Source organism: Papaver somniferum, chromosome 7 (assembly GCF_003573695.1).
Source record: "Papaver somniferum cultivar HN1 chromosome 7, ASM357369v1, whole genome shotgun sequence".
Classification (NCBI taxonomy): domain Eukaryota; kingdom Viridiplantae; phylum Streptophyta; class Magnoliopsida; order Ranunculales; family Papaveraceae; genus Papaver; species Papaver somniferum.
In genome coordinates, this window is record NC_039364.1 from 169,778,747 (window position 1) to 169,793,795 (window position 15,049).

A 15,049-nucleotide genomic window follows, 5' to 3' on the forward strand; every position below is an offset into this window, starting at 1 on the left:
AAGACACTACGGGGAATGGGTGCATAGTTTCCGAAACGCTCCCACATCAGAGCTTGGAGGAACATCGTATTGGCGTAGCATTCAATCTTCATGAAGCCGTTCGAAACACTGGAGTCTACGACTAAAGAGTCCAGGTTAGAATATAAAGAACCCAAGAATAAGCTACCGAGCGGAAGTTGTTCACCTTGAGCCAATTTAATAGCGAAAGGAATTACAAACGGCTTCAACAAGGTACCAGCATCTTCAAACACATCTCTGGACAACCATAAGCACAAGAAAGCAGCAATAGACAACATACCGTCGGGTTCATCAAGAGGGGCGTCTCGTGGCCATCAATGTGTCAACCAATGAGCGTAACAACCTTTACCAAAAACCTTGTTGATTCTCACCATCTCAGCTGTTAAAGTTTTGGAAACTTCTTTCTCTTCCGCCGTCCAAAGTTCTTCAGGAAAGTTACCTGTAATTGGAAGATGCAACAAAGCAACTACATCTTCCAAGGTAATAGTGAACTCTCCCCAGCTGCATATAAACGTATGAGTTGGGATGCACCAGCGATCAAGAAGAGCTACAATACCTCGTATGTCATGAAAGATATACAAATCTCCAGATGTTTGAACGGCCCTGGTAATTTGTGCTCTATCCAGCATAGCTCTAACACGAGGAAATCCTAGCATGTGTCTAGACCATCCCGAGAACTTCTCTAAAGGGCGTCGAGAAAGCTTGAATTCAATCATTGAAGCCTGGAATAATCCTCGTTCAAGACAGAACCTAATAGCAGCACGAGGAGTCACCAATTTCTTTTGAGTGATCGTCCTGGGATTGATCAGAAGGCGATATACCGGGGACTTGAGACGATTTTCGGGCTCCTGAACCTCAAAGAAAGAGTCATCTATGTTTGGGACATTCTTGACTTCAGGTGTTTCGTCTTCCTCACCAACGGAAGTCTCATCCATGCATTTTTCCTCTATGGAGATATCATCATCTGCACACTTTTCATCTTTGGAAGCGTTTGGCTGGAGAATCAGACATCCTCGCAAAGCTGTTGTGAAATCCACATAATGTTTCAGTCATCCGAGAATTCAATAAGATGATGGAATCATGCAAATTAAAACGCCGGTGTCTACGAACGGTAAATATTGAACTCTTACCTCTTTCAATTTCACTAACAATAGTGGTTGAAATACAATAGTTAACACACGAAATCAATTCGTTCCTTGAAACCTGCAATAACGAACAACACTTCATTAGTTCATGGAAAATGATTTTCTCATAAAATCATGTACATAATTTTCATATTGTGAACATTCACACAACTGAATTATGATATTTACAATAAGACATGACTTCATCACAAATAAGTTGTATAGTTTGAAGGTTACTCAAAACCCATGTCTTGATTTTACAAAACAATAATTAATGCAATTTCTTCATATAAATTTTCAGAATTTATCTAATAAGAACAAATCCATGTGAATAAAATACGTCATCATGTTTCACATAAAATATGTCACGGCTACATGTAAAACAAAATCTATTTTCCTTCGTATTAGTGTTTTATTAAAAACGAAGGTTTATGCTAGTTTTGTGAAAGCTCACACCTATTGTGATAAAATACCAACTCTCGTGAAAGCTCATAAATAAATTTTTATCACTGGACATAAGTTTACATACATAAAAATATATATGTATATTTTCCTCGAATAAACATTATCCTTTAAAACGGAGTTTATTTCGGTTTTATGAAAGCTCACATCTATTAAGGTAAAATCTTGGTTCACGTGAAAGCTCATACACTAAGTTTTATCACTGGACCAAAGTCCACATATATAAAAAAAAAGTCTCATGAATCAGGTATTTTTATTAGTTTTCAAAACTAACGATCGAACGAACATACGTTTGATAAAACAAGGGTTTTCTACAAAACCCACATCAACATATACACATGTATAGGATTTTGATATGGTGAAAGCATGAAACACTCATGGAATCATCAAACATCTAAAAAAAAAATTTGGACGCACCTGGTCGGTGCCGGCCGGAAGTTGGCCGGACGGTGCTAGCTCCGGTCGGACGGACGGTGACGCTCTGGCGAAAATCCTTCCTGCTCCAGTCAAGCTCGGACGTGAAGGTGATGAAGAGGATGGTGGTCTTGGGAAGGAGAATAAAAAAAAAAGAGAGAGAATTAATCCTTTTATACCTAATTTTATTTCCAAAACCTAATTCCATAAGGATTTCCCTTTTGGGCCCGACCCGTGAAAACTAAACCAACCAAGGTTCTACACGGTTTTATGTTCACTGGATGACGCTCTATTATGCCAAAGAGGTTTCCTCTCAAACCATGGTTTTCTCATTCGGTCGAAATCCGGTAATATCTTATCTTATGACTAAGTTCAATTACTTATTTTTATTTATACCTGGAAAATCACCATTAAATGCTGACTGAGGAACATGACCGTTCCTCACTAAGCAGGGGACTTAATATAGATGGTGGATTTTCGACAAAGGGTAGAATTGTAAAACTATACTTCAGATTCGGCAACCGGATGAGTATTGAGACTCATGTCTCTTATTAAAGCATGAAAGCTCATGTCATAAATATCTGACTGAGAAGGCTGTCTCTCAGAGTACGTGTAGATGTGTAGTCTCTCAGCTGAGGCCACGACACATCTCATGAATAATGAGCAATTTCAGTAATTACTCCGGATCCGACAATCGGATGAGTATCGAGACTCATGTATCTGTGCATGAAAGCTCATGCCACCTCTGATGGAGAAAGTCTCTCAGAGAAGATGAAGATGTGCAGTCTCTTAGCTGAGGCCACGGCACATCTCATATTGTATAGAATCGAAAGATTGGGCAGCTCCTAGACAGCATGTCTGCTAGTATAGAGCGACAACGTCTTCGGGATGTAACCAGATTCCCCGACTATGCAAGAGGAATATGACACTCCAGCAAGTTCATATTGCTCAACCCTCAGATAATTAATGCTCCTAGAAAGGAAACCCTTCTAGTACAGAGCCAACAATTAATTATCTTAAATCGTATGAATATCCAGCAATATTCTACGAGCCATCGTCTGAATATCCAGCAATATTCTACGAGTCGTCAATTAATTGCCTAAATATTCAGAAATATTCTACGATTCCTCGTTATATTTCGTTACTTCAGTCTATGGTTCTTCCCAGCAGAATTTCACAGGTTAGTAATAAATATTCAACGAAACAGGCATCTGGGCATCGAATAAGCCCTGACAAAATGGTGCAAGTGTAATTAGCAGATAATACACAGACCAGCATTTTGAATGCACAAACGAGCATTTTAAAAATACGAACGAACGAGGAACCTATGCAAAATAGGAAGGGAAAATAATAATAATAAAATATTAAACAAAAGCGCCAGGGGACTAGGCTCACAAGCCGTCCAGTCATGCCGTGACTAGTCCCGGGCCCAATTTTATATTTTACCATATTTTTACTATTTTCACGATCTCATGAAAATCCTCTCGTTCGAGCAAATTTCCTTTATTTCAAAGAAATTATCTAAATCACATGATTTTATCAAAAAACGATAAAATTAGGTAAAGGTGTCGCGGGACCGAGCACCAGACGACCATGTCTTGGCCGTGGACGGTCCCAGACCTCACGTCTCTATTATTTTATTATTTCTCTCAAATTATGAAAATTCCTTGATTTTATGAATTTTCCCTAAAATCATGAAAATTACCTAATTTCATGTATTTTTATCTAAATCACATGATTTTATCAAAAAATAATAAAATTAGAGAAAGGTATCGCGGGACCGCCGGCCGGTCATGCCTTGGCCGTGGCCGGTCCCACACCTCACGTCCCATTATTTTATTATTCCTTCTCAAATTATGAAAATTCCTTGATTTTATGAATTTTCCCTAAAATTACCTAATTTCATGTATTTTCTCTAAAATCATGGAAAATATTAATAAAATTAGGAAAACTTGTGGGACCTGGCTCTAGCCGGCCGGCCATGCCCTAGCCGGTCCCACACACCCATTATTTTATTATTATTTGGTGTTTGGTTTTCTGATTTCATGAAAACTCCCTGATTTCAACAAAATATCTTGGTTTCCAACAAATCCCTTTGATTTTATGAAAAATTATCTAAGATCATCAAAATTACATAAAATTGGGAAGAGTGCCTTGGGGCCCGCGCCCATTGGCCGGCCGGCCATGCCACGGCCATTGCGGGTCCCACACTCCCATTTCCTATTTTATTTTATTAATTTATGTCTCTCATCTCATGGAAGTTCCCTAATTTCGCCAAACTCTCCAGTTTCATGTAATTTCTCTTAAATCAGAGAAAAATACATAAAATCACATAAAACTGGGAAAAGCATGTGGGACCGCGTGTCAGCCGGCCGGCCATGCCCTAGCCGTGGCCGGTCCCACACCTTGTGATTCCTTGTTTATTTATTATTTTCATCATCTCATGTATTTTTGCAGGTTTCAGCAAAACCATGGATTTTGCATATTTTCTCCAAATGTTGCTCAAACGTGCATCAGAAAATATCAAAATTCTCAGGACTGAAGAACGGACACTATGGTGACACGGGCACATCCCCTCTACCGACCAAGGGTGACCCTGAGGCTTGCAAACAGCTTGTCCCGCATGTTTTAATGATTTTAACCTAATTTGCTCAGTTGCTCATATTAGGTTCGAACTCTTTCCAAACAATTGGAAGTTCGCTCAAACGACCATCTACTGGTCCCAAGACCATCAAGATCCGGTCATGACCTCTTGGTCGGCCCCTCATATTTTCTACATCAGGTTTTATGATTTGATGCTCACACGAGCATTATTTCAGTAAATGATTAAACCAACATTTAATCATTCTTTCACCAACTGGTTCTCAAGAGACTTTGGTATTTTTTGCTCATTCGAGCATCTGGGCGTTATGTGGTGAACCCGTCATCCCATGTATCCGGTCCCGTGTTGATTTGCAATAAATCATCATTTCGGTAAAATTAGGGTTTTGAATCCAGAGCTCTGCAGAAACGTGATTATGTGCAGATTCGAACACTCTAATAATTTTATGTTGATTCCATGATTGATATTCATATTTATTTGGCTCGACCCAGCAGTCAGTAACTTAAATTAATATTTTATTTGGTCCAGCTACCAACAATTCATCAAAAGAACAATATTTGCTCGAACTGGCAGTATTCGCTCGAACCGGCAATATTTATTCAATTAGCAATATTCGCTCAGACTAGCAATATTTGCTCAAATCAAAGAATATTGGTTCAACTACCAATATTCAACAATTTAGCAACACATTTTTGCCCGTCTTAGGTTATAATGATACCTCATCTCAGCAGACACATTAAATTCATGAGTTTCGAAACATTGCTAATCATGTTCAACTCAGCGCTACATGGACTCATCGTCCCATAAAGTCAGCAACTGACTCCACAATCACGAGATTTCAATCGTGTCACATGGGGGGATATTAACTAGGGTTTTGGTCTGGCGGTCTACGACACGTGTGTTCACCCACGACGAGAATGTGAGCAAGTCGTGCAATCAGTTGGAAGAGTCAGCAAAGTAGTGGGTGGAAAGTTAACCAAGTCTCCGCACGATGAGTAATTGGTTTAAACACGATTTCCCCATTTCCCACTCTCTGATTCCAGCAACTGTCACACTTCATGGGATCATGGTGTTTTCAACTTCGACATTATAAAATTTCTCTGCATCCTGATTGAAAAAATGAGGTTTTTTCGAACAATCGAGCAACATTCGCCAAAACGAGCAATTTCTCATCAAAGTTCATACCGAAAATATGTCGTCTACACGAACTCACAGAAATTACTCTCAATTGAGAAAAATTCAATCATTCAGAGCATTTTAACGCTGAATTTACAACACACCTACAATCTCAGATCACCATTGATCTCACGCATTTCTCAGCTTCCCTCCTACAGATCAACCCATCCTCTCTTGTGACCGAATTGACTCTGGAACTGTCATTGTTCTTGGTTTAGTCCGGGGTCTTACAGATTGATCTCTCGAACTTAAAACACTCCCTTCTTGCAGTGCATCTGTGTGAGGTTCAACATTTCGCTCGGTTCAATGAGTCTCCACACGGTCGACTCTTCAATTCCGTAAAAACCAGCAAATCGTTTTTCCCCATTTATACTCTCCCTTGATGGACGGTTGAGTATTAAAAGTTAATGTTAAAAATCCTAGGAACTTGGTCCTTCCTCTGCCTATAAATGGAATACAATACCCATCAATATTGTATTCAAGAATTAACAACTCATTACATAAAAGGTGAAGAGGAAGAAACCAAGAACTCCACAAGGTATTATGTAGCAAGGTAATTTACGGGTATTCTAGGAGGATTACTTGGATTCAATATCTATGACATCATAAGGTATATATTCTATACACATGTGATTTTCATGTACTTCAAAGATCCTACATCATGAAATATAAAACTTATATTTGGTATCAGAGCAAGGTTTTAGAACGCATGATTGTCCATTATATAGTATATGTTATATTATGTATATATGAATCCATCATCATGTTCGTTGGATCTGTAATAACGATGTCTACAGATCATGATTTATTACCATATATCTTATTTATGTGATTCATGTTCGGCGTGATGCATGTATAATGACGTGCTTTGATGTGATCTACGCATAAAGTAATTAAAATCATGTTTTTTGTCTCATGCAATTTGGGATAGAATTATGTCTGAAACTGTTTAGGATGTGTGTATCATTGATCACCACCGTTTACTTATGCTACAAAGTATGCATGAACATATATAACATCATAATGGTTCACGCATATTGATTACGTTTTAAAATATTGATTTTTATATTTAAATTTGTAAAACCATAACTGTCTGGAGGTTTTAAAAACAAAACATGCATACATACTTAATATTTTCTTTGATCCTGATAAAGATATAGGCTCACCTATAATGCTTATTGTTCTGTTTGTATGCATGTTAGGATTTGATATATCAAACCCAAAACCTTAAGTAATGAGAATATGTTTTATATATTTTTGTTTGTTAATGCTTACTGGGTTGCTAATGAAAACATGCCTAATACGGTCATAAGTTTCTTTGTTTGACATTAAAGTTGACATTTGACTTAGAGCATGATTGTTTGAGTTTGACCATAATATTGACTTTGATTGCTAACTTTGGTCATTGAATTTTTGTGTTGACAAATTTGTTGACTTCAGAATTTGACTGAACAAGTTCTTTATTGCTTTGGTCTAGACTTGACTAGGTTCAAATGTTATTTAACTTGAACATGTTTATCATAAAACTATTTTATGAATAAAGTACATCCATTATTATGTTTCCGCTTATTAAAACCATTTAAGAATAACGTATAATGTTTTTCACTGTACAATTCCGTTAAATGAACGAGAATGTTTTATAAACTTGTATTGCATTATGGTATGGTTTATGAGAGAGTCGATTATGCTATGTTTCTCACTCAACGCTGATTGTTTAATTATATAAGATTATTGTGCTTGTGTTTATTATTTCAGACTCTTTAGCTATCACTACAGTGATATTAGAGTGTTTCAACTTAGCAATAATCATAATGTTATTGTAAGCAAAAATTAACCAAACCGTTAAGTTAGGGTTTCACAGTTACTGAATACATGATAAGGAAATTATTGTTAGGTTATTTATCAATTACCACAGTGATGTCAAAATAACTTTTTTTCCATAATCATCAATCGTTAAATGCTTACACTATTGTTTTACTTAAACATATTAGAACAACAATTACCCACAAGTGATTTGAGTTCACATATTTAAGAGAAAACTAAAGGATATGATCTTATTAATTAGATTATATATTATGGATCTGAATCGTTTAAGTGTGAATGAATGTCTAGTGTCATTCTCTTTATTTTCTACTTTGAGTACCAATTTTGACCATATTTTTTAGACATAGAATGAAGTTCATAATTAACTAATTGATACACGATTTTATGTTATTTGAGGGAAATATTCTTGAACTAAACTCATTACCGAGTTGAGTAAACCATTACGAATTTTCTATTGTTCATGTCAAATTATGTTCTATTATATCCAAAACTTGATTAGTACATCCTTTAAAAAAATTTAAGCTTAATTTTATCTGGATAAATTTTATATTTGTTAAAAATGATGTTCATATCGCCTATTTTAAACAACCTTCATCTTTATCAACCTTATAAATGCATATTTATCATAATCCTTACAGCCGGTATCAAATTTAATTATAATTGCACTAAAGAGTTTTCTTCAACGAATCTTCACATTATTACACAATGCTTGATCTTGGGTTACGAAAGGTTCATCATGTTTGAGTATTTTTAAATTAAGTTGTGTTGATGTTTTTCACAATTTATATATGACATGCTTTCAAATAAATGTTTTCTATTAATCTTTTAGGGTTACTCGTAATTGTTTACAATCGATTAAATTTATGATCAGATCAAGTATGTTCATATCATTAAGTGGGACCGTGCAATATCATAAGAAAAGTTGATGTGGTATTCGCAATTGTACATGTTTGGTGCTTTGTTTAATTATCACCACAGTGGTACTGAACTCTTATGTCGTGAATGTGGTATATTTTGAGTCCCCTTAGTTTGGTTTTACGATTAAAACAAAACTGCTCACAAGTAGTTTTGGTTCACACGTTTAAACAAACATTAAGATTTTCTAAATAGTTTATATGTGTGTGAAATAATAGCCACCCATGGGTGACTCCAATTCACAATGTGTCAGGGTGAACATTAGACTAATATGAGTTTGCTAATACATTTTAGGACGAGATTCACCCACAGGTGATTCCAGTTATCGTATTCAATAAACATATTGTTGTATCTTGATAAGATAAAATATCCACAAATATTTTTCATATCTCGCTTTGATCCTTGATAAGACTTTACCCACAGGAAATTCTTATTGGAGGAATGAAACTACTGTAAGTATAATTGTTATGTATCTCTATTACAAATACTAGCTTTGTTCTTAAATTAATGATTATGATTATTTTGTAGACTTTTTATGGTTCAATTTTTGGTGCATACATTATTTTATCACCTGATGATTTTTCACATTATTGTGTACATCTATCAATTGCATAATAAATCTCAACCAGTGGACGTTCTCTCAGACATTCATTATTGAAATTGAGAGGTAATTATATAGAAAGTGAAAATCATAAAGTATGACAAAAGGTGGTGAATATTGTGAAAGGTATATAAAAAAAAACAGGATAATATCCTAAATCTTTTGCCTTGTATCTCCAAAAGTTTGGAATTGTTTCTCAATACACAAAGCCAATTTATCCTTGGCATAATGATGTATAACAAAAGGCGAAATCATACTTTTATGAAAATGTTTAGAAGCATGATGAGTCATGCATAATGGCCACACATTTATAATTGTATACTCTTCGTACAACTGTATAATTTAAATAGTTTTCTGAGCAAAGCAGTTCAAAAAAAACACCTTTTGAACTATATAAAAACTGGAAACCTAGTTTAAACCACCATTAAGTTATGGTTGTTCAGTTGGAGATAAGGGTTTACATTCCCAGATGATAGAAATTGGATTTGAAAACTATTATTGGTTCATTGGTTTTTCTGAATAATCCAAGGGGTATATATTAACGTTCTAGCCATAATATGGGATTTGTTGTTACTGAAAATGTGAATTCATTAGTGATCACGTAGTTTGTGGGAGCATATGGATATATCTGCTTAAGAAGTTAGGATAATGATCCCTTTATCTAAGACTTCAATAGATATTGTGAATCTTTTCATTGTCGAACTGTTGAATATTGAAGGATCACAAATTATTGATCCAATACTCCATAATAAAACTACTGCAAATAAATAAATTGTACCATATGAACCAACATTAAGAAGGTCCCAAAGAGATCGAAAGTTGTTCATGTTGTTTCAGTGATTTTCTTGCAAGAATTTGATTTTGGTATGGGATGGTAAATATTCGATTTCCAGTTCATAAGTTATTACGTGTAATTCATCATGGCTTAAAAGTTACATCAAGTGAATGTGAAACTATCCTTATTAGTGGTAAACAATAAAGAAAATTTACGCGTGTTAGCTTGAAGGCCTTGCCTTATAAATACATAAACACGTAGTCTACAAATTCAAGAAATCAAAGTATGAAATTAAGCAAGCCTCCTTAAAAAGGTATATCTAAAATTCAACAAAACCATAAATTTTTTTGGTTTTGGATGAAATTACTGTAGATCCATGCATATACCTCAAGATCAGTGGGAGAAATTCATACTCTTGGTCTTATATGTTAAGACTACTTATACGAGTAGTGATCTTGGCTTTATGCATATCTCTATGTTTTTCGAAATAAAGGATGTCAATGAAGCTTACCATGTGATAGTAACATATCATGTGGATTATTAAAGCTCTCATATAAATTCTATATCTAATATTCGAAGAACTTTTGAGATAACAATATTTATAGCAAATTTTGTCGGAAAGAAGATATAAAGTTAATCTTCATTACGTATTGTTGATATGTTAGCTAAATTCCTAAAGAATGGAAGAACAAATTATGTGAAAAGCCATCAAGAATTTTGAGATACTTATGTGTTACAATTAGTTAGCAAACCCAACTAGAATTAATTGGGTTTTTAGACTTCAATTTTGGTGGATGCACGGGTTCTATAAAGAAAGAATCCGTTAATACTAGTCCCACAGTTCAATTTGAATAATTATGACTGCGAGACTTAGAGACCTGAGGTTTGTCTCTACATTGCTGAAATTTATCATCTTAACTTCGCAGCATTAAGGCACGATATGATACAAGAGGAACAAAACACATGAACCTTGAGTATGTATACGTGAATTAAGCAATTCAAAAACAATAGTCGTTCATTTACTGCTAAGCACAATTATATCCGCAGATGCATTTATGGAACAATTACTTTTTAAGACCTCTTAAGAAAATATTGATATCTTAGGTCTGTGGGAGTAACTGGTTATTGATTCAACTAATTTATGTGTATTTTGAACACTCGTTGAGCTCTTATTAATGAAATTCTGAATATATTTATGTATCCATTTTTAGTATACATTTATGTGAATGGATGAATGTAAACAGAAATTGTTTTCTTTTGAAGACATCACTGGACCATTATGATACTCATATTTAAGGCCTAGTTAAGTAAGTTATTCGTGTTGTGGTACATGGAAGGAAACATGTTGATAACAGGACAATGTGCCACCGCTATGACTCACATGAGTAGTTTGCTTGATTAAGGCATTATGTTTAACCATTAAATTTTGTTTAGCAATTATGCCCGCTTATGTTGTCTGTGATTGACTATTAAATTGATTATCACATGGACCAGTGGGAGAATGTTAGATTATTTATACACCGTTAGAAATATCTCTTGGTTCCATGTGAATAATCTAAGATAATCAAGACATTGCTAGACATGCATCTTAGGTTACGAAGGAGTTATTATCTTAAGTTTCAATAAGGATTTAATACATTATTAACTCTCCCTTGATGGACGGTTGAATATTAAAAGTTAATGTTAAAAATTCTAGGAACTTGGTCCTTCATCTGCCTATAAATGGAATACTATACCCATCAATATTGTATTCAAGAATTAACAACTCATTACATAAAAGGTGAAGAGGAAGAAACCAAGACCTCCACCAGGTATTATGTAGCAAGGTGATTTAAGGGTATTCTAGGAGGATTACTTGGATTCAATATCAATGACATCGGAAGGTATATATTCTGTACACATGTGATTGTCATGTAGTTCAAAGATCCTACATCATGAAATATAAAACTTATATATTTTCCACGGTAGTTCACATGGATCCATTATTTATCTCCTCCTCGTGTTTTCAACAGTCCAATTTCACCGAAACACGTTGTGTACACTTTCAGCAGGGGTCGAACTCTGTCTAATTACACGCAGTCCTTCCAAATATATAGCATATAATCCAGAGAATTATTATCTTCCCTGTTTTAAAATAACTACTACGTATAACAGGATTTCGCCTCTCAAAATACGTGAACAACATGTGTATATATTGACCAAAAATACTCGCTCATATCCCTTGAAAATCTCCAACAAAATCTTCCACAATAACTGCAACAGAATCCTCAAAATATCTTCATCCTATGTTTCTTCTAACCGTGAAAATACCCCTCCTTTCTCGAATCAAATACAATTATTACCCCTGTTTATTCAAAACAGGATAGTGTCTACCCAAATCCGAGAATAACTCCCCACGAAATCTCTTCAAAATCAAAACAGAGTTACGAAGGAAAGAGAAGTGAATTTCCCGCCAAAACTGTTCTCTTTAAAACCGTAAAGAAGGGGTGTGCCCCTTAGCAAAGTCTGGGCTGCGAATAACAAGTGGTGTCCCTTATCAACGGAGGTGCCCCTTATCCGAAATGGGGGTCCATTTAGTAGTTATGCTGGGCGCAAAACATCACTTTTCGAGCCGATCTTTCCATACATGTTTATTGCCCAAAAATACCTACAAACAAGTTTGTTAGTGATAAAATGAGTCCCAGCTAATCTATAATATAAAAAAAAATGATTTGTTTGGTGTTGGTGACAAAAATTTGGTGGTCGTTTTTTCCTGACCAAAACACCCCTCCGTGTTTTCCCCAATGAACCTACATCATCATGGGATTTTGGTGAATCGTAGCACAACAAGGAGTAGTTACGTATTTTTAAATCAACGTTTTCAAAAGAAAATCGTTCTTTTCTTCTCTTCTATGGTCACCAACACCATCCTCCTCGACCGGAACACCACCATGCTCCTACTCCTCCACCACCACTATCCACTATTACCGTAACTTTCCTCTTCAATTGTTACCACCACCTTCTCTGCCTCCTTCAGTTCCATCTCTAACGGTCACGACTCACCACCACCACATTTCTTTTCTACCACCACCACTAGCGTAACCAGTTTTTGTGAGGAAATACAAACAAAAGTTACCCATTAAGAGATAAGAGATTGGATCTCTACGTCGTTTTGAATTAAGGAAATTTGATTCAAATAAAAAAAAACAGAGAAATTCAATTATGAAGCATAGAAGCTTTTAAAATGATTTTTGTTATAGGAAAAGCTGATTTGTTTAGGGGGAAAGCATTTTAAGGAAAAATCTACTATTATTAGATATGTATAGGAGGAAACAATAACATAATTGACTTTCATATATTATTTTGTATTACGAAATTATCCTCGAACCAAACCCATATCCAACTGACCATGATCAATGTGACAGCCGACAAAAAAAAATCATCCAAAAGAGGAGAAAACACTTTATTCTACCGGATCTTTTTCCTTGAATTCTTATCATGTTCTTTGATGGCTTAAATTTCTTTTTACTTAAACAGTGAATCGTCTGATGATCTAAAGTCTGCAACCTGTATTTCGACTGTAATCCTTGTCATTTAAGTGCGTTTGTCATGTCTCAAGGCTGTATTACTGTTGTTCAAGGTAATCCATGGAGATGAGTAATGAAAATGATGAGACGAATCTCAGAGGTGTATTCGACATGTACTCCACAAATCATAATTACTTGATATAAGTTTTGACTTTTGAGCTATCCTCTATCACACTTCTGAATCATTTTAGTTGTTTGCATTTGCATGTATAGTTTAATAATAATAATAAAAAAATTCTGCTGCAAAGCCATGAGATACTTCAAGCTTAATGTAACACCAATATTTTTTGTGGGAAGAACTTAGGCAGGTGAACCCACACAACATTGAGAATTGTTTCTTTGAAAAAGCATGAATTACAGTACTCGGGAAATCTACTGTCCTCAATCATAAAACTGCAAAATATTTCCCATTGCTTGTATAATTAGTACTATTTGATTTTCTTCCTCAGTGATTGATGTATAATAACTCCAGCCGGTCTTTTCTCCATTACTATTTATGCTAGTTTTTGTGAAAGGGGAAGGAAGATTGGGTTTAATCATAAAAATAGTTTTAGATTAATCGTGGGTATACAGTAGCTAAAATATAGGATTAGGTTAAGACCAATCAATTATAAGATTAGGATTAGGTTAAGACTGTTAAGTTGAGGATCAAGTGGTAAATTTCAGCGTTTTGTTAAGGGGAAAGACGATTTTTTACACCTCCCCTCTAATGACCCAAAGTCAAACGTAATATATCATAGTCAAATATTTTTAGCTTTCCACCTAAACAAAACAGTTTTCCCTATAACAAAAATCTTTAAAATTTCGGGCGGAGAAGATAGAAATCCGATTCGGGTTTCCGGTTCCAAAGCCAAATTCCCGAAAACAAATCCGACCCACTCACAAGGGTTATCAAATTCTTAATCAAATTTGATGATTAAAAATTTATTCTTATCAAATGTTTTTGTTTTGATAATGTTGGTCGAAACGATCTATCAATGAAAATAAGAAAGGGACAAACTAACTTGTTTGTAAAAAGATATTTCAAGAGGGGGGAAAGAAAAGAGAGGGGAAAGAAACTTTATTGTTCTTTTTTAACCTTAATAACTACGTATAATCGATCACCCAGAACTAAGAATACCGAAACTAATCATCAGGTAAGAAAACGAACGCGAATACAATAAGTATTAATTAAGAAAGGGACGCCCGAAAATGGAGTAGCAGTAGAGTTGCACAACTAGATTAAGAAGAAAAAGAGAAAAAAAATGGGGACAACTGACATCTGTTAGCATGGGTACGGAGGTGAAGTGATGCTTACTGAGTGCAATAATCGAAATAAGGAAAAATTAAATAAGTAAAAGTTATTGATACTTAGCTCCTTTATAATGGAAGTGATCGATTCGATAAAACAGACGAGCTCCCCAAATCTCCGCAACAACAACAAGGAAAAACTTTGGAAAAACAGAGTGAGTCACGTGTTCAACATGCTGCCCTTAAGACATTAACGCCCTGCTACACTCAAGAGTGATTCTATAGCCCTCACATGACGGATATCTCCAGGATAAAACACCCTACTGCACCTACTACCAGCAT